The following is a 25,799-nucleotide window of genomic DNA, read 5'->3' as shown; positions in this document are numbered from 1 at the left end:
TCTGCCAATTCCAATTGGTCTAGAGTCTTGTTTAGATCTTGTGTTTCTCTACTGATTCTTTGCCTAGATGATCTGTCTAATATTGACAGTGGAGTGTACAGGTCCCCTGCTATTATGGTATTAGTGTCTATTTCCTTCTTTAGGTCTAATAGAGTTTGTTTTATAAATCTGGCTGCTCCAACATTGGGTGCGTACATATTTATGATTGTTATGTCTTCTTGATGGATCAGTCCTTTTATCATTAAGTAGTGTCCCTCATTGTCTCTTTTTATGGTTTTTACTTTAAAGTCTATTTTGTCAGATATAAGAATAGCCACTCCAGCTCGTCTTCCTGGGCGAGGCGGTGCTGAGCAGGGTCTTGAAGGCCCAGCTGATAGACGAGGGGTGCAGAAGACACACCCCAGCCCAGCACAGTGTGCACAGAGGGGGGAGACGTGCGGCCAGGGAGGCGGAGACTCGACAGAAACCACACACCCGGTGGAGTCGCCACTGCACGATCTAACAGCCTAGGCCAGAGCACACGGAACAGAGAGAAGTCCTGCACGGGAACTTAAAGCTCAACAGAGATCACACACCCTGTTGTATGTGATCCAGCAGCCCAGCAGAGTACAAGTTGACCAGAAAGGTGGATCCCCGGAGAAGCCCAAGACCCGAGACAACCACACACACAAGACACTAGTGGCCAACTGAGCAGTCACGGCGGGAGCCATACCAAATTGGCAACCACAGCAACATCCTAGTTAGTCATTAGTCTCAAACCGGTGGACTGTGAAACCCCCTGCCACAATGAATAAACACCAAAAAAAAGACACCAGAAATACAAAAAACCAAGAAAGTACACCACCAAAAGTTAATAAATCTCATACTCTAGATCCTGTAGAACAAGAAGCCCTTGAAATGACTGACAAGGAATTTCGAGTGATAATTCTAAGGAAACTGAATGAGATACAAGAAAACTCAGCTAGACATCATGATGAAATGAGGAAAAGTATACAGGATCTGAAAGAGGAAATATACAAGGAAATCAATGTCCTGAAAAAAAATGTAGCAGAACTTGCTGAACTGAAGAAGTTATTCATCGAAATAAAAAACACAACAGAGAGTTTAACCAGCAGGCTTGTCGAAGTTGAAGAGAGAACCTCTGAACTTGAAGATGGGCTGTTTGAAATAACACAAGCAGACAAAAAGAAAGAAAAAAGAATCAAGGACATGGAAGAAAATCTGAGAGAGATATCAGACAACCTCAAGCGCTCAAATATCCGAGTCATGGGTATTCCAGAAGGGGAGGAAAATGGAGATTCCATTGAAAACATATTCAACAAAATAGTGGCAGAAAACTTCCCAGGTATAGGAAAAATCACAGATCTTCAGATCCAGGAAGCTTAACGATCACCAAACGTATTCAACACAAAAAGGCCTTCTCCAAGACATGTCATAGTCAAATTGGCAAAACTCAGAGACAAAGAGAGAATCTTAAAAGCTGCAAGAGAGAAGCATCAAATCACCTATAAGGGAGCCCCAATCAGGTTAACATCAGACTTTTCATCCCAAACCCTAAAAGCTAGAAAGGAATGGGATGATATTTTCAAAATACTAAAAGACAAAGATTGCCAGCCAAGAATACTCTACCCTGCAAGGCTATCCTTCCGAAATGAGGGGCAAATAGTATATTTCTCAGACGAACAAAAACTGCGGGAGTTCACTACCACAAGACCACCCTTACAAGAAATCCTCAAGGGAGTACTGGGTTTGGTTCCTGAAAAATAACTACCACTGCCATAAAAACCTAAGAAAAATCTAAACCCGCTAGTACAATAAAAATGGCATTCATGAAGAGAAAACAAGCTAACAAAAACACTATCTACAACCTAAGGAACCAACAAACAAAGAAACCAAACAGTAAATCAGAAAGCAAGGAACAAAAGACACCTAAGACAACCAAACAACCAATAAAATGCTAGGAATAAATCAACACCTTTCAATAACAACTCTTAATGTAAAAGGCTTAAATTCCCCAATTAAAAGACACAGACTGGCTGACTGGATCAAAAAGCAGGACCCAACTATATGCTGCCTACAAGAGACCCACCTCACCCATAAAGATTCACACAGACCAAGAGTGAAAGGATGGAAAAAGATTTACCATGCAAACAGAAAAGAAAAACGAGCTGGAGTGGCTATTCTTTTTATGGTTTTTAGTTTAAAGTCTATTTTGTCAGATATAAGAATAGCTACTCCAGCTCATTTTTCTTTTCTGTTTGCATGGTAAATCTTTTTCCATCCTTTCATTCTTAGTCTGTGTGAATCTTTATGGGTGAGGTTGCTCTCTTGTAGGCAGCATATAGTTGGGTCCTCCTTTTTGATCCAGTCAGCCAGTCTCTGTCTTTTGATTGGGGAATTTAAAACTTTTACATTAAGAGTTGTTATTGAAAGGTGTTGATTTATTCCTAGCATTTTATTGGTTGTTTGGTTGTCTTAGGTGTCTTTTGTTCCTTGCTTTCTGATTTACTGTTTGGTTTCTGAGTTTCTTGGTTCCTTTGCTTGTAGATAGCGTTTTTGTTTGCTTGTTTTCTCTTCATGAATGCCATTTTTATTATACTAGTGGGTTTTGATTTTTCTTGGGTTTTTATGGCAGTAGCAGTTATTTTTCAGGTGCCAAACCCAGTACTCCCTTAAGGATTTCTTGTAAGGGTTGTCGTGTGGTAGTGAACACCCGTAGTTTTTGTTTGTCCGAGAAATATACTATTTGCCCTTCATTTCGGAAGGATAGCCTTGTGGGGTAGAGTATTCTTGGCTGGCAATTTTTGTCTTTTAGTATTTTGAATATATCATCCCATTCCTTTCTAGCTCTTAGGGTTTGTGATGAAAAGTCTGATGTTAGCCTGATTGGGGCTCCCTTATAGGTTATTTGACACTTCTCTCTTGCAGCTTTTAAGATTCTCTCTTTGTCTCTGAGTTTTGCCAATTTGACTATGACATGTCTTGGAGAAGGCCTTTTTGGGTTGAATGCGTTTGGAGATTGTTGTGCTTCCTGGATCTGAAAATCTGTGATTTTTCCTATACCTGGGTAGTTTTCTGCCACTATTTTGTTGAATATGTTTTCAATGGAATCTCCATTTTCCTCCCCTTCTGGAATACCCATGACTCGGATATTTGCGCGTTTATGGTTGTCTGATATCTCTCTCAGATTTTCTTCAATGTCTTTGATTCTTTTTTCTTTTTCTTTTTATTTTTTTTGTCTGCTTTTGTTATTTCAAACAGCCCATCTTCAAGTTCAGAGGTACTCTCTTCAACTTCAACAAGCCTGCTGGTTAAACTCTCCATTGTGTTTTTTATTTCACTGAATAACTTCTTCAGTTCAGCAAGTTCTGCTACTTTTTTTCAGGACATTGATTTCCTTGTACATTTCCTCTTTCAGGTCGTGTATACTTTCCTCATTTCATCATGATGTCTAGCTGAGTTTTCTTGTATCTCATTCAGTTTCCATAGAATTATCACTCGAAATTCCTTGTCAGTCATTTCAAGGGCTTCTTGTTCTATAGGATCTAGAGTTTGAGATTTATTAACTTTTGGTGGTATACTTTCTTGATTTTTTGTATTTCTGGTATCTTTTTTTTGATGTTTATTCATTGTAGCAGGGGGTTTCACAGTCCACCGGTTTGAGACTATTGACTAACTAAGATGTTGCTGTGGTTGCCAATTTGGTATGGCTACCTCCGTGACTGCTCAGTTGGCCTCTAGTGCCTTGTGTGTATGGTTGCCTTGGGTCTTGGTCCTCTCCGGGATGCCACCTTTCTGGTCAGCTTGGACTCTGCTAGGCTGCTGGATCACGTACCACAGGGTGTGTGATCTCTGTTGAGCTTTCACTTCCCGTGCAGGACTTCTCCCTCTTCGATGTGCTCTGGCCCAGGCTGTTGGATCGTGCAGTGGCGACCCCACAGGGTGTGTGGTTTCTCTCGAGTCTCCACCTCCCAGGACGCACGTCTCCCCACTCTGTGCGCACTGAGCTGGGCTGGGGTGTGTCTTCTGCGCCCCTCTTCTATCAGCTGGGCCTTCAAGACCCTGCTCGGCACCGCCTCACCCAGGAAGTCTACCAGGTTTCTTCTAGGCACAGATAACCGGTCACTCTGGGTGCCTTTGTAGCACTGTGTAGATCTGTCTCGGGACTTGTTCACCCTTGTATCCCCCCAGTATGGAACAAGTCTAGCACCCGCCTGCAGCCAGCTCTCCGGCACGTTCAAGCGGACTTGGGAACTCTCCTACCACACTGTTCCCAACCAGAAATTGGTTAGGCGTTTTTCCGATCAGGTGGCCGCAGTGATGGTATCTGCCTCCTAGTAACAGGAAGTTTACCGGTGCCGGAGTCCAGGGTGTGGTGGAGTGACAGTCAGCCCCGCCCCTACTTCCTTGCCCTCCCAACACTGGACGGGGATGCCCCATGCCACCAGCCCCACCAGAGAACCACGGAGGGAGTGGGAGGGGAGGCCGGCCCGCAGGCCCCGGGAAGCCCCACACTGGGGCAAGCAAGTGGGAAGACTCAGTGAAGAGCCGCCCGAGCCGGGCCAGAGCTGCCAGCACCTGGGAAAATGGAGGCATCCCTGGGGTGGTGAGTGACCGGGTGATGCAGGCGGAAGCCGGGTGGGCGTCAGTCCCCCGAGCAGGGCTGGGCTGGGGGTCACTCACAGGGTTGTGCCAGGTTGGGCACTCATTCTCTGCCTCTGGTTTGTCGCTTTCCCTGTTCTTGGCCGCTGCCGCCTCGGGCTGTTCAGTCGGTCCCGCGGCGCAGCTCGGGCATTCCCAGGAATCTTCTTTTATGCCGGCCTGAAACCTCGAATCCTGAATAGGGTACCTGGCCGCCTTCAGCGCGGCCCCGGCCTCTGGGATCCTGTCTGCATCCACAGCAGCCCTGGCGCTGTGTTCCCTGTTTAGAGACTCACTTTTGCAGCTAAGAAACAGTTCTTTTCCTGCTCCATACTTCAAAGCTCTTGCTTGTAAATGAGGCAGCCTCTCCTGCCGAGGGCAAAGTGGCAGTCACCCCCACGACCGGCCACCAGCAGTGATCCTCCCTTAAGAGATGGCAAGAGGAAGGTCCACAAGTTTCCCGGCTGCCTGAGGCCCAGTAGCTGCCTTTTCCACCTCAGCTACTCCGTGCCAACTGCCACAGCCACCACCATCTTGAAAAACCCTCCTGAAGTTTGGTTTTATATTTCTCTTCATTTTCTAGTTTCTTGAGGTGGGAACTTAGGTTATTGATTTGAGACATTCTTATTTCTAATTTATATATTCTGTACTATAAATTTCCATCTCAGCATTACTTTAGTTGCATACTACATATTTTGATATGTTTTATTTTTATTTTCATTCAGTTCTATGTATTTTATTTCCATCAATATTTCTTCTATGACTAATAAATTATTTAAAAGAGTGTTGTTTAATTTCCAGGTATTTAGAAATGTGTTATATTTAGATTACTGATTACCAGTTTGACTCCTTTATTGTCAGAGAACACATTATGTTATTTCAATTTCTTTAGATTTCTTTAGGATTTTTTTAAAATTTTTATTGTGACAAAATTGATTGTACATATCTGTGGGTACAGATTTGAACATCAATACTTGTGAGTAATATGTGATGCTCACATCAGAACAATTATTATATTCAATATTATACACTATCATTGCTATTCATAGCCCTTTACCAATTCTACCCTCCCCTCTCCCTTCCTGCCTCTAGTAACCTCAATTCACCTTTTGAAAGTTCAGTGTATTATTGTGAATGTTGTATCTTTCTTTTTTTCTTTCGTTTATATGTTTACTATTTTAGCTCCCACTTATGAGTAAGAACATGTGGTATTTCTCTTTCTGTGCCTGGCTTCTTTCGCTAAATATGGTTTTGTCTAAGTTCATCCATGTTGCTGCGAATGGCAAAATTTCATTCTTTTTTATTTTATTTTTTATTCCATTGTGTCTATATATCACATTTTCCTTATCCTCGTCCATTACTGGACATTTAGGCTGGTTCCAACTCTCGGCTATTGTAAATAGAGCTGAGATAAACATGGGGGTTCAGGTATACTGTTGACCTGGTGATTTCCATTCCTTTGGGTGTATACCCAACAGTGGAATTGCTGGATCATATGGAAGTTCTATTTGAAGTTGTTTAAGGAAACTCCATACCATTTTCCATAGTGGCTGCACCAATTTACAGTCCCACCAACAGTGTAGGAGGGTTCCCCTTTCTCTGCAGCCTTGCCAGCATTTCTTGTTCAGTCTTTCTGATGATAGCCAATCTAATTGGGGTGAGATGTTATCTTAGTGTGGTTTTGATTTGCATTTCCATGATACTGAGTGATGTTGAGCATTTTTTCAAGTATCTGTTGGTCATTTTTATATCTTCTTTTGAGAAATACCTATTCAGTTCCTTTGCCCATTTTTAAATCAGGTTATTTGGTGTTTTTACTGATGTTGTTTAAGTTCCTTGTGTATTCTGGATATCAATCCTTTGTCAGATGCATAGTTTGCAAATATTTTCTCCCACTCTGTAGATTGTCTTTTTGCTTTGTTAATTTTTTCTTCTGCTGTGCAGAGGCTTTGTAGTTGTATATAATCCCATTTGTTTATTTTTCCTTTTGTTGCCTGTGCCTTGGGTGTCATATTCATAAAGTCTTTGCCCAGTCCTATATCCTGAAGTGTTTCCCCGGCATTTTCTTTCAAGAGTTTTGTAATTTCAAGTCCTATATCTAAGTCTTTAATCAACTTTGAATTGATCTTGGTATACAGTGAGAGGTACAGGTCTAGTTTCATTCTTCTATATATGGATGTCCAGTTTTCCCAGCACCATTTATTGAAGAGGCGGTCTTTTCCTCAACGTATATTCTTGGTGCCTTTGTCAAAGATCAGTTGGCTGCAAGTATGTGGGTTGATTTTCTGGGTTCTCTGTTCTGTTCCATTGGTCTGAGTGTCTGTTTTTATGTCAGTACCATGCTGTTTTGGTTACTATAGCTTTTCTTTAGGTTTTTTTTTTAATAGGCCATAATATGGTACCTCTATGTGAAAATTCCATGAGTGTGTGAAACAAATGTTTATTCTGCTATTTTTGAGTGAAATTTTCTATATATGTCAATTAGGTCTTGTTGGTTGGTAGCATTGCTCAGATTTTCTACATCCTTGCTGATTTTCTGTGTAGTAATTCTATCAGTTGCTAAGAGGGGAGGCTTTTTAGTTTTCAGCTTATAATTATAATTCTACTTTTTCCTCTATCAGTTTTTGCTTCATGTATTTGAGATCGATTTTTAGTATGCACACATTTAGGATTGTGATGTTTTCCTGACTGATCGATCCTTTCACAACTACATAATGTCTCCCTTTGTATGTAGTGATTTTTTTCATTGGAGTCTATTTTATCAAATATTAATATGGCCACCCCTGCTTTCTTACACTAATGTTTGAATACATGTCTTTTCCAGCCTTTTACTTGCAACTTATTTATGTCATTGAATTTACTGACATTGAAAAATAATGCTGAGAAGGAAAAATAAAGCACTAAATGTTTACATTAGAAATAAGGATAGGTCTCAAATAAATAACCTAAATTCCCACCTCAGGAAACTAGAAAAATAATTGAAGTTTTTGTAAAAAGCATATAGTTGGGTCATGTGTTTTTAAATCATTTAGTTTGGTTCTATCACTTGACTATTGTAAATAGAGCTGCAATAAACATGGGAGTGCAGGTATTCCTTTGACATGATAATTTCCAAACCTCTGGATATATTCCCAGCAGTGAAATTGCTGGATCATATGGAAGTTCTATCTGTAATTGTTTGAGGAATCTCCATACTGTTCTTCATAATGGCCCTATTAATTTACAGTCCCACCAACAGTGCAGAAGTTTCCCCCTTTCTCCATATCACTGCCAGCATTTGTTATTCTGTCTTTTTTATAATAGCCAGTCTTTCTTTTCAGTTTATTTTCTATCTGTTGTTTAAAACAAGTGGCTTCTATTATTCTGTCTTCAAATTTATGTCCTCTGTCATGTCTACTCTACTATTAAGCCAATTCAGCAAGTTATTTATTCCAATTGTTGTATTTTTCAGTTCTACAGTTTCCATTTGGTTCTTTTTTATGACTTCTATATTTTTGCTATTTCCTATTTTTTCTTGTTTTTAGTTGATTGATACTTTTTTAATTGATTTTTTTAATTGATTGATATTTGTGGGGTACAGAATCCAATATCAATACATGTTTACAATGTATGATGATCAAATCAGGATAATTAGTAAACGCATGTTTACAAAACATAATCAATCTTTGTGACCAGCAACTAGTTTCTCGCCAACCCCATCCCCCTCCTCCTTTCCTACCTCTAATAACCACAGTTCTGTTCTTTTTTTTTTAAAGTTTAATGTATTATTCTGATTGTTTCTCTTTCTTTCTTACTTTCTTTCTTTATTTTAGCTCCCACTTAAGAGTGAGGACATGTGGCATTTCTCTTTCTGCACCTGGTTTATTTCACTTAATATAATTTTCTCTAAGTTCATCCCTATTGCTGCAAATGGCAGAATTTCATTCTTTTTTATAGCAGAGTAGTATCCCATTGAGTATATATACCATATTTTCCTTATCCAGTCATCTGTCAATGACATTTAGGTTGGTTCCAACTCGTGGCTATTGTAAATAGAGCTGCAATAAACATGCGAGTGCAGGTATCCCTTCGACATGATGATTTCCATTCCTTTGGGTATATACCCAGCAAATGAGATTGCTGGATCATATGGTAGCTCTATCTGTAGTTGTTTGAGGAACCTCCACACTGTTTTCCATAGTGTCTGTACTAATTCACAGTCCCACCAACAGTGTAGGAGGGTTCTCCTTTCTCCACATCCTCACCAGCATTTGTTATTCTCTGTCTTTTTGATATCTCAATGTGGTTTTGATTTGCATTTCCCTGATGCTTAGTGATGTTGAGCATTTTTTCATGTGTCTGTTGGCCATTTGTATTCTTCATATAAGAAATGTCTATTCAGCTCGTTTGCCTATTTTTTAATTGGTTTATTTGTTTTCTATTTCCTAATTTTTCATTTGTTCCAACTGAATTTATAATTAATTGCAGAAACATCTTTATGATGAGTGCTTTGAAATCCTTGTCAGATAATTCCAGCATGGGATTTATCTCAGTGTTGGCATCAGTCAATTATTTTTTTCTCATTCAAGTTTTCCTGTTATAGTTATGAAAGGTGATTTTTAAATTTATCTTGAGCATTTTGTTCATTGTGTTAGGAGTATTTTTTTAAAAAATTTTAGTTGGCAATCACCCTGTGTTAGTTTAGCATGCGTGTCCTGACCTAATTTTGTGGGTTGTGTTTTCAATGGCAGTTTCCTTTCAGAGCCTTTACAGTGCAATTTTGATCTGCTTCTTTTATCTGGTGCCATCGTGGCTCCCTGTGTTTGCTGCTAGTGCTGATTGAAGAGGTCAGATGGGGTATCATAAAATCAGGCTATAAGTGTTCTAGTGGGGAAGAAAGGGGTGTGTTAGGATCCCCTTATAGATTTCTTCAGTTGCTTTGGTGTGTCTGAGTGGAGGTAAAGAATCTTTTATGTGTGGGGACAGTGAAATTTTCAAGGTCTGACCACTTACTGTTGACTGGATTCCTTTTTCTAGTTCCTCCTGCCTTCCCTGATGTCTCAGCAGAAAAGGAAAGTCTCTGGTTCATGGGGACAAAGATGCTTCCCAGTCTGGGCCTTTGGTATCCTTTACAATAATGTTCATTTTATTTTTTAAACCTTTATTGAAGTATAATTTACACAATACAAAATTCATCTATTGTAAACATTAAAAAAAAAGACTTTTTGTAAAGTTGTAGAATTGTGCATCCAGAACCATAAGCCAGTTTTAAAACATTTCTATCACCTCAAACAGCTTGTTTGTATTCTTTTGCAATTAATCCATGCTTCCACCCCATAAGCCCTAGGCAACCACTGATTTGCTTCAGGACTCTATAAATCTGTCTTTAATGGCCATTCCATAGTAAGGGAATCATACAAAATGTACTGCCTGGCTTCTTGCACTTATCATAATGTTTTTCAGGTTCAGCTGTGTTGTTGCAGTTATCAATAGTTTATTCCTTTTAATTGCAAATAACATTCCATTGTAAAGATATACCACATTTTGTGTATTCATTAACCAATTGGTTATTTGGATTATTTTCAGTTTTTGTACATTATGAATAAAGTTGTTATAAATGTTTAAATGCATGTATTGGGTGGACACATGTTTTCATTTATCTTGGGTAGATTTGTAGGAATGGAATTGTTAAAAAAAAATTGGTGAACTGATTCTGAAGTGGTTGTACCATTTTATATCTTCACTACCAAAGTATGAGGGTTCTAGGTACTCTGTTTTATGAAATGTGGTTGTCATCCTATATTTTAGTAATTTAAACATTTTTTTATTTCAGTTCTTTGAACATATTTATGAAGGGCTTTGAAGTCTTTTGTGCTAAATCCAACATCTTGACCTACTCAGAAACAGCTTCTTTGACTACTTATTTCCCCCTGAGTATGGATCATATTTCATTATTTCTTTGAATGCCTCAAATTTTTTTGTTGGAAACTGGATATTTTCAACAAAACCATATCAACTCTGGATTGAGCCACCAGGGGTTTGTTTTTAGTTTTTTGTTAGTTAGTTTATGAAGTTTCTGTACTCATTGTGTTGAGTCTGTCACCCCTAAAATGTACAGTCACTAATGTCTCTGCTGCTTTTTTATTATTATTATTCCTTTTTTTAAGCCTGTCTTCTTAAAGATACCACTATCACCATACATTTGCAAGCAGACAATGATTAGATTGTTTGCTCAAACAACTTGAGCCAGTAAGTCTTCCACCTTTTACTGATGAATCTCTGTGTGAGTTGGAGATTGCATTCAAAGTTCAGGAATTTTACAGGTATGTCCCAGCATTTACTTTTGACTGGCCATTCTCATGTCTCTTCTATCATGTGCAAGGTCTCACATATGTCCAGGGTCTTATGGATAGTTAGGGCTCTCTCCAGTCTCTTTTTAGCATTCATGCAGCCTTGAATATGTGTATAACCATCTAGTCTTCCAGAGACGTGTGGGAGCTTACAAGGCCCAACATGACTGTCTCATCCCCTGGATTTTCCTGTTTAGTTTAAGCCTAGTGTGCCAGTCTGTTGCTTGCCAACCAGTATCAAAACAACAGGCAAGCGGTGATGTTGTCTTTCCTTTATTCATTGGTTACCATGATCACCTGTTTCCTACAATTCTCAGGGGTATGGGGTTTTCTCTGCTGTACTACAAATCAATTCAGCCACACCAAGCAGCAAAGTAATTGGTTTTATAGCTTACCCTACTCTAGTAGAACTGCTCTACTGATAAATATACGGGGAATAGGAGAAGCCCCAAACTAAAACACATCAGATTCATGCGGTTTTTATCTGCCTGAGGTTCAGCAGTTTAAAAAAAAAAAATTCTGAATTTGTTATATGCCCTTGGTTGATTTCCAGAGTCCAGAGATGATTTTTTTTGTCAATTCTGGCCAGCTTTATGTTTGCTTTTGTGGGAGAATATTTGTCAATCTTCTCTTTTAGCAAAACCCATAATAGCTTGTAACTGTTCTTGCTGTCCTTCTTGCCCTGCTACATTTCAATCCTCAGTAAGCAGCCAGATCATATCCCTGTCTTACTTAAAACATACCCCTGGTTTTCCATAGTACTAAAACTAAAATCCATACTCCTTGGTGTGGTAAGTGGGGCCTTACACGATCCTGCCCTGTTAGCCTCTCAAACTGCATCTCCTACCACCCCCCTCCACCGCTGTTACCCATCAATCCACTATGCTTGAGCCCCAGTACCCTTCTTTACATTCCTGCAACATATGTGCTTTTCCCTTCTCTGTTCTCGTGTACTTGCTGTTCCCTCTGCCTGAAATGCAGAAGAACTGCCTCTTCTCACCACGTAGATTTCACCTCCTCAAAGAGCCCTTCCCTAACCACCCAAGCTAAAACATCCCCTCCAATCCCAATCCTCCGTTTAATTTTGTTCATAGCACTTTTTTCAGTCAGAAATTATAACATTTGTGTTATTGTCTATGCCAAACTCTTCTGACACAAGCTCCATGAGGGCAGAGACTTTGTATTCCTTAGCACCTTGAACTCCTGAACTGTGCCTGGCATGTGGTAGGGGACTGCTGGGCATTTTTGCATGTATAAATAAAATCATATATTGAATATCTTTCCATACTTTTACCATTCTTTGTACTGGCTGCACATTTTCCCATTGTAAAATGTACTCTCATTCATTCCCTTTATTACTGTAAAAACTCAGTGTCACCTAATAGTTATGGGAATGGGCTTTGGAATCAGACAGACTTGTGTTCAAACCCTGAATCAATCATTTACTACCCATGTGATTTCATACCAGTTCTTAATCTCTCTCTGTCTGGCCAAGTTTTCTTATTTGAAATAATAGTATCTGCCTTATGGGGTGGTAGTGAGTATTAAATAATAGACTATAAGCAGCCCATGATTGTACCAGGCTTGTAGCAAGTGGAAGTTAAATTGCTCTGTTTTGCTTTTGCTGAAGTGATAAAGTTGCTCCCTAGTGCCTTTCCTTCCCTGACAATCCTTCCTAATAAGAACACAACCCAGCCCGAGTAGACTAACTGAGCCTCTCTCCACATTTTCACTTGGCCTTCCTATTGCACAGACACTGATGTGATTTGGGACCTCCGCACACCATTTTTGGGTAATGGCTTGTGCCCAGCAAAGAGGATAAGGCTAAGGATGGGACAGGCTCCCCAAGGACATCAGCTACAAGTAGGTTGCAAATAGAGACTGAAATGCCTTTTGCTCCTCCTGTGAGAACCAGAGGATTGCAGAATTCTGGGAACTCCAGGAAATTGTTAAATAAAATTAGAACTCATTTGATTTAAAATTTATCATATGTCAAGTCAACTGTACTCCAGCCACCACTGTAGTTTGTAAGCCTGCTGTTTGTAAACTTGCTTTTAAATCAGGAAAATCTTGAAGCAACAGTGGATTAGCACATTTATCAGAAAGAAAATAAATATGTTCTGGCCTCTGAAAGTTTATTCTAAATATATGTGTTTTGTGTGCAGATGGGAGGAGGCCTGAAAGGGATAGGGGCAAAGGGCTATTTATATGATTTGCATCTATTTTGCAGAAAACTGATTCTGCTGGAAAATAAAATTTTATACCTTAGATTTTCTTAATCTGAATATTATAAAAACAGAAAAAGGAGGTTTATTTGATATGTAGTAATACTGCTGATAGAAGGTTAAATCCAGATAACAAAATCTAAATAAAATTGGCTTCCTGTTATGCAACCCATATGCGGCAGGGCTTTCCTTTTTGACTTGAAAAGCACCCTTGCAGACCTATGGCAGCACTAAGGGATTCAATTTGATTTCCTCTTGTCATTTGCAGGTCTATGACCATCCGTGCTCTTCAACTTCACCAGTATTCCATAAACTCACATCAGATTACAATGGAGGAGGAGTATAAAGTTCTTTACTAAAGAGTGAGAGAAAGCAAGTGTAAGTAGAAGTCACAGTATTTTACGGACTATATATTATATTTGATATCCAGTGAAGGGGCCACTGCAATCCAGTGAGAGAAGGATGGCCTTTTAAACATTTGGTACTGGATCAATTACATACCCATGTAGAAAATTAACCATGACACTCAAACAGTACACCAGAGTGAACTTCAGATAGCTCATAGACTTAGATGTGAAAGGTAGAGCAAGATAACTTCTAGAAGAAAATATCAGAAAATAACTTCATGACATTGAGTTGGGCAAAAATTTCTTAAACAGGACATAAAAAGTGCTAACTATAGATGAAAATATTGATAAAGTGGAGTTCTTTACAATTACTAACTTATTAATGAGTTTTAATTATAATATAAAAATAATATATTAGCTTAATTGTCACTAGTTGCCAAAACAAACAATGCAGTAATGGCCCATTTCTCATTCACATTATAGTAAAATGTGGATTAGCTCTTTTCTAAGCAGTGACTCAAGCACTCAAGCTGCTCCCATCTAGTGTCTTCAAGGTCACCCTGGTATTATCCAGGCAGCAAACAGGGGAGACTACTATGGCCTAAATGTTTATGTCCCCTTAAAATTCATATGTATAAATCCTAACCCCCAAGGTGATGTTATTAGAAGGTGGGGCCTTTGGGAAGGACTATAAAAGAAACCCCATTCTACCAAGATGAGACACATCAAGAAGACACCATCTACAAACCAGGAAACAGGCCCTCACCAAACATTGAGTCTGCTGACACCTTGATCTTGTACTTCCCAACCTCTAGAACTGTGAGTAATAAATTTCTGTTGTTTGTAATCCACCCAGATTATAAGCAAATGAAGAGTTTAGGAGAAACAAAATGGATACTTAGCCACCTAGGTGAAGTAACACATGTCACTTCCACTCAAATTCTATAGACTAGAACCAGTCTCATGGCTGAGCCAATGCAAAAGGATGCTGGGAAGTGTACAGTAGCTCAAGGCTATCCATAAGCACTAACAGTCTCTGCCAAGATTAGCTAATAAAAAGCAAAGTATTTTGCACATTTGAACTCTGTTATTACTTTAAGTTGAAGGAATTTTGAAATGACCACATACCAAAAATAAATGTGAAAGAAAAAATCCTTTAAGTTTAGATACTGAGGGCATCTCTTGCTCCTACTGATTTATAAAAACCCTTTTTCTGCCTACCTGATTACTGAGACCACTTGAAGAATTTACACTGGACAGAGAAGAAAAGTACTGGCACAAAAGAGATGAATAGAACCTGATGATGAGAGTTAAGAGCAAGAAAGACAACAAGATCCAGCAGCACAGGCTAGGTTTGGGGAAGATTTGGGAGAGATTGAGAGAGAAAAATAAAAGAGGTGCAGGAGTATCTGCACTGTGGGTGAGCTTCTAAGAGATAATGATATGGAGAAGGAAGTTTTAGAAAGAACTTTATGAAGGTTTGGCAGACCTCAAGATTAGAATCCCCTTTGCTGCTTTCTGAGACAGCATCTATAGTACTAATTACAATTGTTTTTCATATCTTTTTCTTGATACTTAGAAAATGTTTCTTTAAGTGTGACCTTGTTCCAAGACTGAGTCTTGAGGTAGATTAGGTTTATAGAGGTTATCTAGTTCTTAGTAAATGCTAACAAATGCTTGCATAAATTTCTTGTTTTCAAGGGACAATAGCAAAGTAGATGTTTTCTATACAAACTTCTTCTCCTGAGATGATTGCATCTGATTCCTTGTGAAAACAAGGGTATTATGACAGTGAATGGGGCTCCTATGCCCAGGAACTTAGACTCCTCCACTGGATACCAGAAATTACTGTTATTAATATGTTTAATGTGTTTCGAATGGTAACCTCAATGTCAAAATCAGTATAGTTGACACTTCTACTAGGGGATTAGTGAACAACTGGAAGGGCAGATAGAAGCAACTTGACTCATGGCAAAAGAGCAGAATCTTTGGAGTCAGGCAAACTGAAGTTTTTATTTGGACTTATTAGTTTATCTATGTATCATGGACCAATTTTTCAAGATTTCTGAGTAAAAAATTTTATCCTCTCTAGGATAGTGAAAATTGCATTACCTCACATTATTATGATGAGTTAAAGCTCATAAATATAAGGGACTTAGCACTGTGATTGGTACATAGCAAGTGCTTGATGTACATTAGAGGCCTTTCCCTTAACCTCCACTTCCTCTATGCTTAAGTTCTAGAGAATGAGAAGATGAATAAGGCTTTGTACAGGAGATGGATGATGAGAAGGGGGAATATTCCTGGGGACAAGAACAATACAGGTAAAGAACCGAAGATTGGGGGTGATCGTGGCATTTGCTGAAAAGAGAAGAGACTTTGAAGGGGAAGTGCAGAAGGCAAAGTTGCTCAAGTCTTACCATAGTTTGCCAGGTCCTTCATGGACTGGCCCTATGACCTCTCCAGCTTCAGCTTGTACCACAGCACTCCTTATCTCTGAGCTTTACCCATAGCGGCCCTCTCTCAGTTATTTGAATAATGAGTGCTTCTTCCTACCTCCTTCCCACAGGACCTTTGCACACGCTGTTCTCTTTGTCTGGAATGTTTCCATCATTTTCTTACCCTTTACTTAACTCCTATTCATCCTTTATATGTTAACTCGAATGTCAGGCAAGTCTTCCTTAAGATCAGACCTGTTATATCCTCTGAAAATAATCTGCAATTTTCCTTTGTATCACTAATCATGGTTTAGAATATACATTATTTTTGTGTGATTATTTGTTTAATGTTTATATCCCCTAGTTGACCCCATCTGTTTTGCTCATAATTGTATCCCTAACACCTAGTGCATTGAAGGTCCTCATAACTACTTTTTGAATGGATGAATGAATGAGTACATGTCTTTTGGATGGATTAAAAATCCATCCTGTCATAAAAAGTTCTTGCCCTTAAGCTTTGTCTAGACTTCACATTAATATTTCCAAACCTCCAGCCTGGAGGCAGAGCCCCATTGCAATGTTCTTTGCAGGCTGAGGGTTAATGGATACTTCCCTGGTGGTTCTGTTTGTATCCCCAAGCTGTATGCTATGTGTGAAACAGGACTCAGGAGCTGGAAAGGAGTTTGGACCCCTTTCCCAAATGCTATACTCTATGTCCTTTACATAAAGGAATTGAAGCCTTTGCTTAAATCGTTGGTTCCATGATCTCTAAGCAAGGAATCTCTCTGCTGATGAAGCCAATAAGAATGGCAATGTGGGGGTAAAGCTGGAAGCCCCTACTTTAACCCTGTTGCTGTTTTCCAACTTGTAAAGAGTTGGCTTGGATTATTATTCTTTTGACCCCACAGGGCAGGCCCAGGACCAGTTTATAGAATGACAATCACTTGTAATTCACATAAGAAGGAATATATGAGAGCTGTTCTAAGATTGAATGGGTGGCACTGAGAGGCAATGAGTTCTCTGTTACTGAAGGTATTCAAGAAGAGACTGGATACCCCTTGATAAAATGATTGCATATTAGATGGGGAACAAAATGAGAAGAGCTCTGAGGTTCTTTCCAGCAGTGACAGTGGGAGATGCTAAGATGAGTGTTCTCTGAGCTGTCTCTTTAGCTATGGGGGACGGGTTTACACTGAGTCATCTCCTCATTCCTCTGGATTTCCTTGACACCTTCTTCTGGCTGGGGTTGGGGTACAGCCTGTGGCCAGAGAACATAACGGAGTTAACATCCTTACAGAGACTGAACCCATGACCTTGTCCTCTGTAGCTCTGTCCTCTAATCCCCAGGTTCACAGGCACACTTCTGATTTGCAGCAGTGAAACTGACTCGAGAGAGAGAGAGAGTTGCACACCATGCAAAGTGATGTAATCCAGTGACATCTATTTCAGCATGGTAACATTGTGCTCCATTTAAAAATGAAATTTTTAGGGTGATAAAAATTAAAATGATGGTTTTGAAGTATTTGAGTGAAGAATTTTCGATCAAAGCAAGAGGAAATGTTATGCAAAAGGATTTGCAGTTTCAACCATGCAGAGACATAAATATCACACATTAATAGATTTGACCTAGTTGCAATCATAGTCAGCTTCATTCTCATCTTGTCTCCCTCACATGTTCATTCTCTATTTGGATAGCTTACTCAGAAAGCTCATGGAATATCTGCGGAAATGCAAAAAGAATGAGACGTGGACAGTTAGCGTGGTAATAAACAACATTGAAAATAAAGTGGGCTTGAAGAAATATTTTAACATTACTAACTTGACTTAAAATTATTGGGGCTTGTAGGTTATTGGTTCTTATTACTTTAAAATTTAAAATCATACATTGGATTATCTCATTACATAGATTTTCAATTATGCTTGACAATGGAAAAAAATATGATACAGGCTTCACTGGGCTACCTGTTGAGTTTCCTATCACCCTCCCCTCAACTAAAGAAGAGCTATCACAAAACTGCTTAGCAAATCTCTTTGAACTTTAGAGTTACACAGGAACTTCGAAAGCATCTAGCTCAGAAATTCTTAGTTTTCGGGGGCTACCTAAGAACTCTATCCTCAGAACACTGCACGTGTATTTACACACACACACAATTTTGCATATTTTCCTGGAGCTTACAACCCGGCACCCTCATGAAGCCCATTTATGGGGCTCATATTAAGAAACTGTGTTCTAATGCAGCTTTTTCCTTTTAAGAACAAAGAAGCTGAGAATAAGGACCTTTCTAAACTGATCTTCCCAAAGACCATGCCCCAATTGCAATCCGATTTTTTTAAAAAAAGAACCTTTTAAAAAGAAATTGAAAAGTGTTTAAAAGAAGATATCACCTGATTAGCAAACACTATAAATGAACTTTGAGATGCAAACCATTTTACTATCTGTACGTATCCCATAACATCATGTTGTAAACATCAAATATACACAATAAAATTTATTTTAAAAAATAGAAAATTAAAGTAATAACAACTATGACATAAAAAAACATGATTCTATGAAAATTTCAAATAACATTATGAGTGAAATATCAAACATAAGTAAGATAAACGTTGAGAGTCTAGAGTCATTACTAAAACATGGAACTTGCAAATGTAAATATTATTTTTAAGTAATATGTCCAGAAAATAATAAATGCCTTTTTACCTGCTAAATTTATAATAAATTCTTTTACTTCACACAGTCATACATATTTTAACAAGTCCACACCTGCCTTTCTGTTAATTTCTTTGGGAACTGCAAATATTAGTTTAATTTTATTTTCTTCCCATTCTGAGGAGGTTTACAAAGGTACTGTTTGTTTGCTCATCTGTCTGTTAGTTTGTGGAAATAAATTTAGTATGGAGCCACTAATACAACAAAATGTTCTCATCAGTCTTGTAGTTATGTTTCTTGATGGGCAAAATGAAGACTTTCACATTGTTCAAACTGGTCGTTTCCACATTGTCTGCATTGGGATGGTTTCCCTGGAGTACCCTTTTGTTAGGGTCAGCCTGAGCGTTACCTGCAGTGACTGTTACAGAACAATGTAGCTAGAGACCAGGCACTTACTGTAACTATATCATCTGTAATTCTATCAAATCCCTGTTACCCGCAGAGTCATGTGAAGGCTAAGACTGAACACTGACACCAGGGATCGGCATCACCTATAGGTTACCACAAATCCTCTTTCCGTGAGTAGAATAAACCCACAGAGCTATGATATGCCCTATAAACCTTAAAGCAAAGTTGCCGTCCTAGAGGCTGAGCACAGATCCTGGCAAGAATATTAGTACTAACAGATTGGATGCCATGGAAACCGAGAAAGACCTAATTTAACCAGAAACCATTGCTATTTATTTATTTATTTTATTTTGATCAGCCTTCTAAGCCTAGAGCGGGTAAGAGTTTGGGAGCTTCTCAAAATAACAGATTTGTAATATTTACAAATATTACACTTGTGTTTTCTCTCAATGTAGGGCAACACACACCATGTTTTCCTTGCCACTTGCTGCTTTTTTGTAGTGAAACAGTGGGCTTCGGGACTCTAGAGGTTGAACCTGAAAATTTTATAGCCATTGGCAAAAAAGGTATAGAATTCCCAATCTTCACCTGCAGAATCATATACTTTTACATGCTGAATGTTATCTTGGAACCTGCTCAGAGATTAATTAATTAATTCAGAGATTATTTGACTACACTACTGATAAACGTGCCTGCTCACTTTTCTCCAGAGATAAGACATAACAAGGTGAGTGTTGGTTTTACCTTTGTTCATTTGAACAAAAGAGTGATTTGGTCCACAACAGAATTAGCAACAGTGGTAGTATTTGACTAGAAGAAAAAGGCTCAATTTTCAGTTTTGTGGGAGAAAGGGCATAAATCCAGAATATTTATTTCCTGGATGCTGACCATTTTTGTTCTTGGTAGCTCTGACCCTGACATGCAGCTCATGTCAGGGCTACCAAGAGCAAAAAAGGCAGACAAGCAAACAATCCCACATATAGCATAAAGGTCATCGCATCACACTCCAGTCTTTGTCAGTGGCCCAGGAGGAGCTGTAGCCAAGTTAGAGTCAGAGCCCTGGCAGCCTGTCCTCAAAAGGCTCCACAGGCTCACTTGGCCACCTTTCCTTTCCCCGACATAGGATGGTGTGATTATGTGCGCATGCTCTAGAGTCACACTGCTGGGGTTTCCAGTGTTGGCTTCACCACTTCCTAGCTTTGTGATCCTGGGCAAGTGACATTATCTCTCTGTGCCTCAGTTTCTAAATGTGTAAAATGGTGATGATGATAATAAAAGTGTACTCACCTCTGAAGGTCGTTGTGAGGATTAAGTGAAATAATGAATATATAAAGTATTTAGAACAGCACCTGACACATAGTAATTATTATAAAAATATTAGCTATTATTACTGAATTTTGCCCAGTTCTCAAAGTGCTGGGACACATGACTTCATAAAAAAAAAAGTGATTCTCCTAGAAGTAGAAAGTAGAACAATGGTTACCAGAAGATGAACAATGTTCTACCAGAAGATGGGGGAGAAGAAGTGGTGGACTAATGGGTACAAAACTATGCTCTCTACCCTAAGTGAATCACTGGGCAGTATAGGCACGTATTGAAACAACACACTGTACCCCACACATATGCACAAATAAGCATTTTTAAAAAGGAACATACTCAAAGGAGGCATAAACGTATTTCTCATCTCTCTTCTTCACTACATGAGTAAAGGAGTGAAGAAGGGAGTGAGTTCTAGATGGTATCGATAGGAATCATAACTTTACACAGGCGAGACTTCCTCCACCAACTCCACCCTTTTCTCCCTCCCCTGCACCTGCCCACGTCCCAAGCACACTACAGGTTTCACCACTAATGAGATAGCCATCTGTGCAAGATTTGTCCTTTCTCTCCGGAATAAAACGAAAATGCAAATAAACTGCTCCCTTTTGAAATGCAATAGTTCCCCAGAAACTGAGCCCGTAAAATTTCCAGTACCTTGGTGTAAAGGAGTTAGGGAGCAGAGCATTCGTAAAGCAACTTCACAGGCCACCTGCCAGCTGGTCACCTGGGGAAATGCACAGCAGGTGGTGAGAGCCAGGATGTAGTGGATGTGAGAGCCAGACTCGGCCTCCTGCTTCACGGGGCCTATGGTAAGGCCTGGTTGCCAGCCAAAGCATGGTTCTTAGATACTACCTACTCAGTCTCCAAAAGAAAATGGATGAACAGCAATCAGACTGGTAAAGCAGCAAATCTAGGCAAACATCTTGGACCTTCTGAGAATCTCATATTATGGCCAAGCAGTCTCCACGTGGTTCAGTGTTTAACACATGAACTGTGAAGTCAGAGAGAGCTAGGTGTGAATCCTGGGTCCGCAACTACTTGCTTTGTGATCCTGGGCAAGTTATTTAATATATCTGTGCCTGAGTTTACTCATCTGCAAAATAAAGTAGTAAGACCAACCTTGGAATGTTACAGTGAGGCTCCAAATGAAATAAGATAGCTGTGGTAATTAGCCCTTAGTTGGCTCAAAAATTTAGCATGTTAGCACATGGCACAATGGCTGACCTAGAGTAGAAGACTTGAAGTTTGGTATCTATTATTTTTTCTACTTTTTAGCACTGGGTCGCAACCTTTTCTTATCAGCCTAGAACACTCACTAAATCATATGGTCCTTGAACAGTAGTCTGGACCCTGCCAAGTGCACTGCCTAGGCGACTGATTTCCAAGTACATCAATATTTTGTACAGGCAGATACAGCTCATCAATGTAACATGTCTGACTTGGGGGCACAGGTCAAACCTCAGTAGTTTTTCTCACTTCCACCTTCAGGTATACACCCGTGCAGTAAATCGTGCTCCCCAGAACTCAGTCTCCTAATTTATATAATGAAGGCATTGAAATAGATCATCACTAAGGGCCCTTTAAGCTCTGATATTCTAGGTTCCTATGATTTTATATCTAGAGATATAAACATGCAGAAACATCATGTTATTGAAATTTTTAAAGAAGTGAAAGACACAAAGATGGGGAAAAGAGTACCTCAATAATGGGGTTGGTGGGGGGTAGCAACGAGTTCAACCCTTAGGAATAAAAAGTGAGAGAGAAAAGGGTTACAGAATTTCCATAGGAACTTCTCAACAGGGAGTAAGGAAGGGTGTATAAAAGTATGAGAGTTAATGAGCCAACCTCAATCAGTTTCAGGGAAGACAGGTGATTGCTGGTGGTGGGATACTTACCTCTCTCTACTCCTCTCACCAGAGACATGGCAAACCCCTGACAACTCAAAACCCTGGGCCGCTTCTGCCCTTCTGAACACTCACAGACTAGGATCATGGACTAACAAAATCAGGGGTTTGTTACAGAAGAAACAACACTCCATGCACCAACTCCAATTTGAATGCAAGTTTACCCACTGTAGCTCTTGGCATGAAGTAAGAAACAGATTTGTTTGAACAGAGCACTCTTTCTATTTGCAATCATACCACTGTGTGCTGTGATCCTATTAATTCTCACAAACAAAGCAGCTCTGTAGGGCTGGCTGCCTACCTCCCTGTGCACACACACATGCAACCTCTAAGCAACATGCAAAATGGTATCATGGAGGCTGTAGGTGGCAGTCCTCTACTTTGTAACTCTGGAAGACTTGAGGGACTGGAGGCTCTCTTCTGCTGAAAGTAAAACCATCATCCTAAATACTTCTTGAAAAATTACTATCTCTTTTGAGGCTGATGAAAGGAATCAGATCTGCTCCTCACCAAGAGTAGGACAGAAACCCCAGTTCATCCATCAATGGGAGGAAACCTAGTATTGTGGATAAGAGCACTGGCTCTGGAACCAAATTGCCTGGGTTTTCTTCCCCACTCTGCTGCTTATTAGGGGTACCTTTGGTCAAATTACTTAACCTCTCTGTGTCTCAGTTTCCTCATAAGTAAAGTGAAGGTAATAATAGAGCCTAGCTCATAGGGTTGTTGAGAAGATCAAATAAGTTAATATTTATAAAGTGGTTATAACAGTGCCTAGCAGAGTAAGTGTTATATAATCATTTATTAAACAAAACGAATAATCTTTATATGTTTGGCACTGCCTAAATTATATCCAAGTCAATAGTAAATTAGCTGGTTTTCTCCTTTATTAAAAGTCTGCAGCCAACTTGCAGAGCAGAAGTACTAATGGCCAAAATTAGTTGTAAGGGTTTTAAACAGCTTCACATTACTTTGAAATCTGGCCAAATTCAGGAAATGTTCTGATCCAAATTATAAATCCAGAAAATACATCACATGCATGAAGCAATTGCATTAGTTAGGATAGGATAACTTCTAGAACGAACAGACCCAAATTTGTAACAGGCTCAAAAACATTTATTTCTCACTCATTTAAAAGCCCAAATGGGTGTTTGTGTTATACAGGCCACTCTCTTCTAAATGGCAAATCAGGGACCCAGGCTCCTTCTGTCTTGTGACTCCATCATCTTCAACATATGGCTTCCCAGGTCACTGTGCTCCTTTGCATGAGATCAGTGAAAAGGAAAAATTGGGGGCTTTTCTACTGGTATATTTTCTGTCTTAGTCCATTTTCTGTTGCTTGTAACAGACTACCTGACACTGGGTAATTTTTAAAGAATCAACATTTATTTCTTACAGTTTTAGAGGCTGGGAAGTCCAAGGTCAAGGGTGTGCATCTGGTGAGGGCCTTCTTGCTGGTAGAGACTCTCTGCAGAGTCCAAGGCAGCACAGGACGTTACATGGCAAGGGAACAAAGCATGCTAGCTCAGGTCTCTCTTTCTCTTCTTATAAAGCCACCAGTCCCACTCCCATGGATAATCCATTAATCCATGAATAAATTGAATGGATTAATCCATGAGGGTAAATCTTTCATGACCCAACCACCTGTTAAAGGCCCTACTTTTCAAATATCATAGTTGGATTCCTCACCCTCTTAATACTGTTACAATGGAGATTGAGTTTCAACATGAGATTTGGAGGGGACGAACATTCAAACCATAGCAGTTTTTGTGATTGGTTTCATTAATCCAAATTCCCTTTCTCCTTGAATTCTAGTTCGTGATCAACCATTCCAAAATAAGTCAGATGAAACAATACCTAGCAGCACTAATTTGTCCTGTGAAACCAGGATTTGGTGATGTGACCCAAGTTTCAGCATCTCTCGGAAGCTAACAATTTTAAGATGAACCGTTGATGTCACCCAGTCTTTTCTGAGTGGCAATTGGCCAAACTCAGTAACTCCAAAAAGTATCCTTTCTTGGATGAAGAGGGAGCTACTGATGCTTTGTGTTTCTTCTTTTAAAGATTCAAAAGCAAGACTGGAAATTGATTCCAGTCAAAACTACTTTTTAAGTCTTAACTTTCAGGGATAATATGAATATTTGTGCTTATTTGTATGAGTGTGTGTATATAAGCATGTTTGTGTGTTTATGAGTATGTATGTGTATTGTGTCGAAGTACATGTATATAAATATTTGTGTATGTGTGTCTGTATCTGTATATGTGTGTATATGTGTGTGTTTATGTGTGTATGCGTATATTATATATGTGTATGTGAGTATATGCATCAGAATGTGAGAACATGTATTTGAATCTTTGTGTTGGCATATATGTATATGTACATGTATCTCTGTGTTAATGTATATCTGCATATCTGTGTATGCATGCATGTTACAGGTGTGTATGTGCATACATACGTGCATGTATGTGTATTTGTATTTTTGCATATATATATGTTAATCTGTGTGGTGTGTTTGTGTGTATATATGTGTATATGTTTATATAAGCACATGTGCGGGTGTATGTATGTGCATATGTGTATATTTCTCAGCATGTTTGTGTGTGCATGCATGTTTTCATGTGTATCTGTGTGTTGTGTACCTGTGAATATGTGTGCAAGTGTATATGCGTGCTGTAGATTGGACAACCACCAACCTCATCGAGGCTTAATCCTCACTCTGACTGTTGAGGGTGGGAAATCCTATTATGGTAATTGAAAGGTGGGGCCTTGAAGATGTGATTGGATTGTAGGACCATGCTATAGTGAATGGATTCATAATGGTGGTCAGGGCATGTTTCTGAGGACTTTAAAAGGAAAGCACACAAAGAGTTTTTCCCTCGCTGCTCTGCCATTTTCTGCCACGTGAGACCCCTGTCACCACCACCAGATGTGTTCCCTGGACTTTGGACTTCCCAGCCTCCAAAACTGTAAACAATAAATTTCATTTTCATTATAAATCATACAGTTCTGTGTTTTTTGTTATAAGCAATGGAAACGGACTAATACAATGTGATGTGTATATGCCTTGAATGTGTGTATTTTTATATGTTACTGTTTGTATAAATGCATGCATATATTTACATGTATAAGTATGCATGTTTTGTACTCATGTGTGTATATGTATATATGTGTGTGTTTATGTGTAGGCATATGCCTGTATTATATACACATGCACACACATAAACACATGAAACTAGTTTCTTAAAACAATATTTACATTTGCAACATTCAATACATTCACATTCACATTTTTCATTCACTGCTTTCTCATTAATAAAATATCCAGGTCATGACTACCTAAATGGTTTTTATCATTTATTAATGGGTTGCAACCACAATGTGAAAAATACTGACAGGAGGTAGTAATAGCAAATATTTCTTAAGCACTAGCTATGTGTCAGGCACTTTATATACATTATTTCACTTACCAGTCATAACAAACTATTATTAGTTTCATGTTATGGATAAGAAAACAGTCACAAAGGGGTTTATTAACATGTCAG

This window comes from Cynocephalus volans, chromosome X (genome assembly GCF_027409185.1).
Source record: "Cynocephalus volans isolate mCynVol1 chromosome X, mCynVol1.pri, whole genome shotgun sequence".
Lineage (NCBI taxonomy): Eukaryota > Metazoa > Chordata > Mammalia > Dermoptera > Cynocephalidae > Cynocephalus > Cynocephalus volans.
This window is presented reverse-complemented; position numbering follows the sequence as displayed.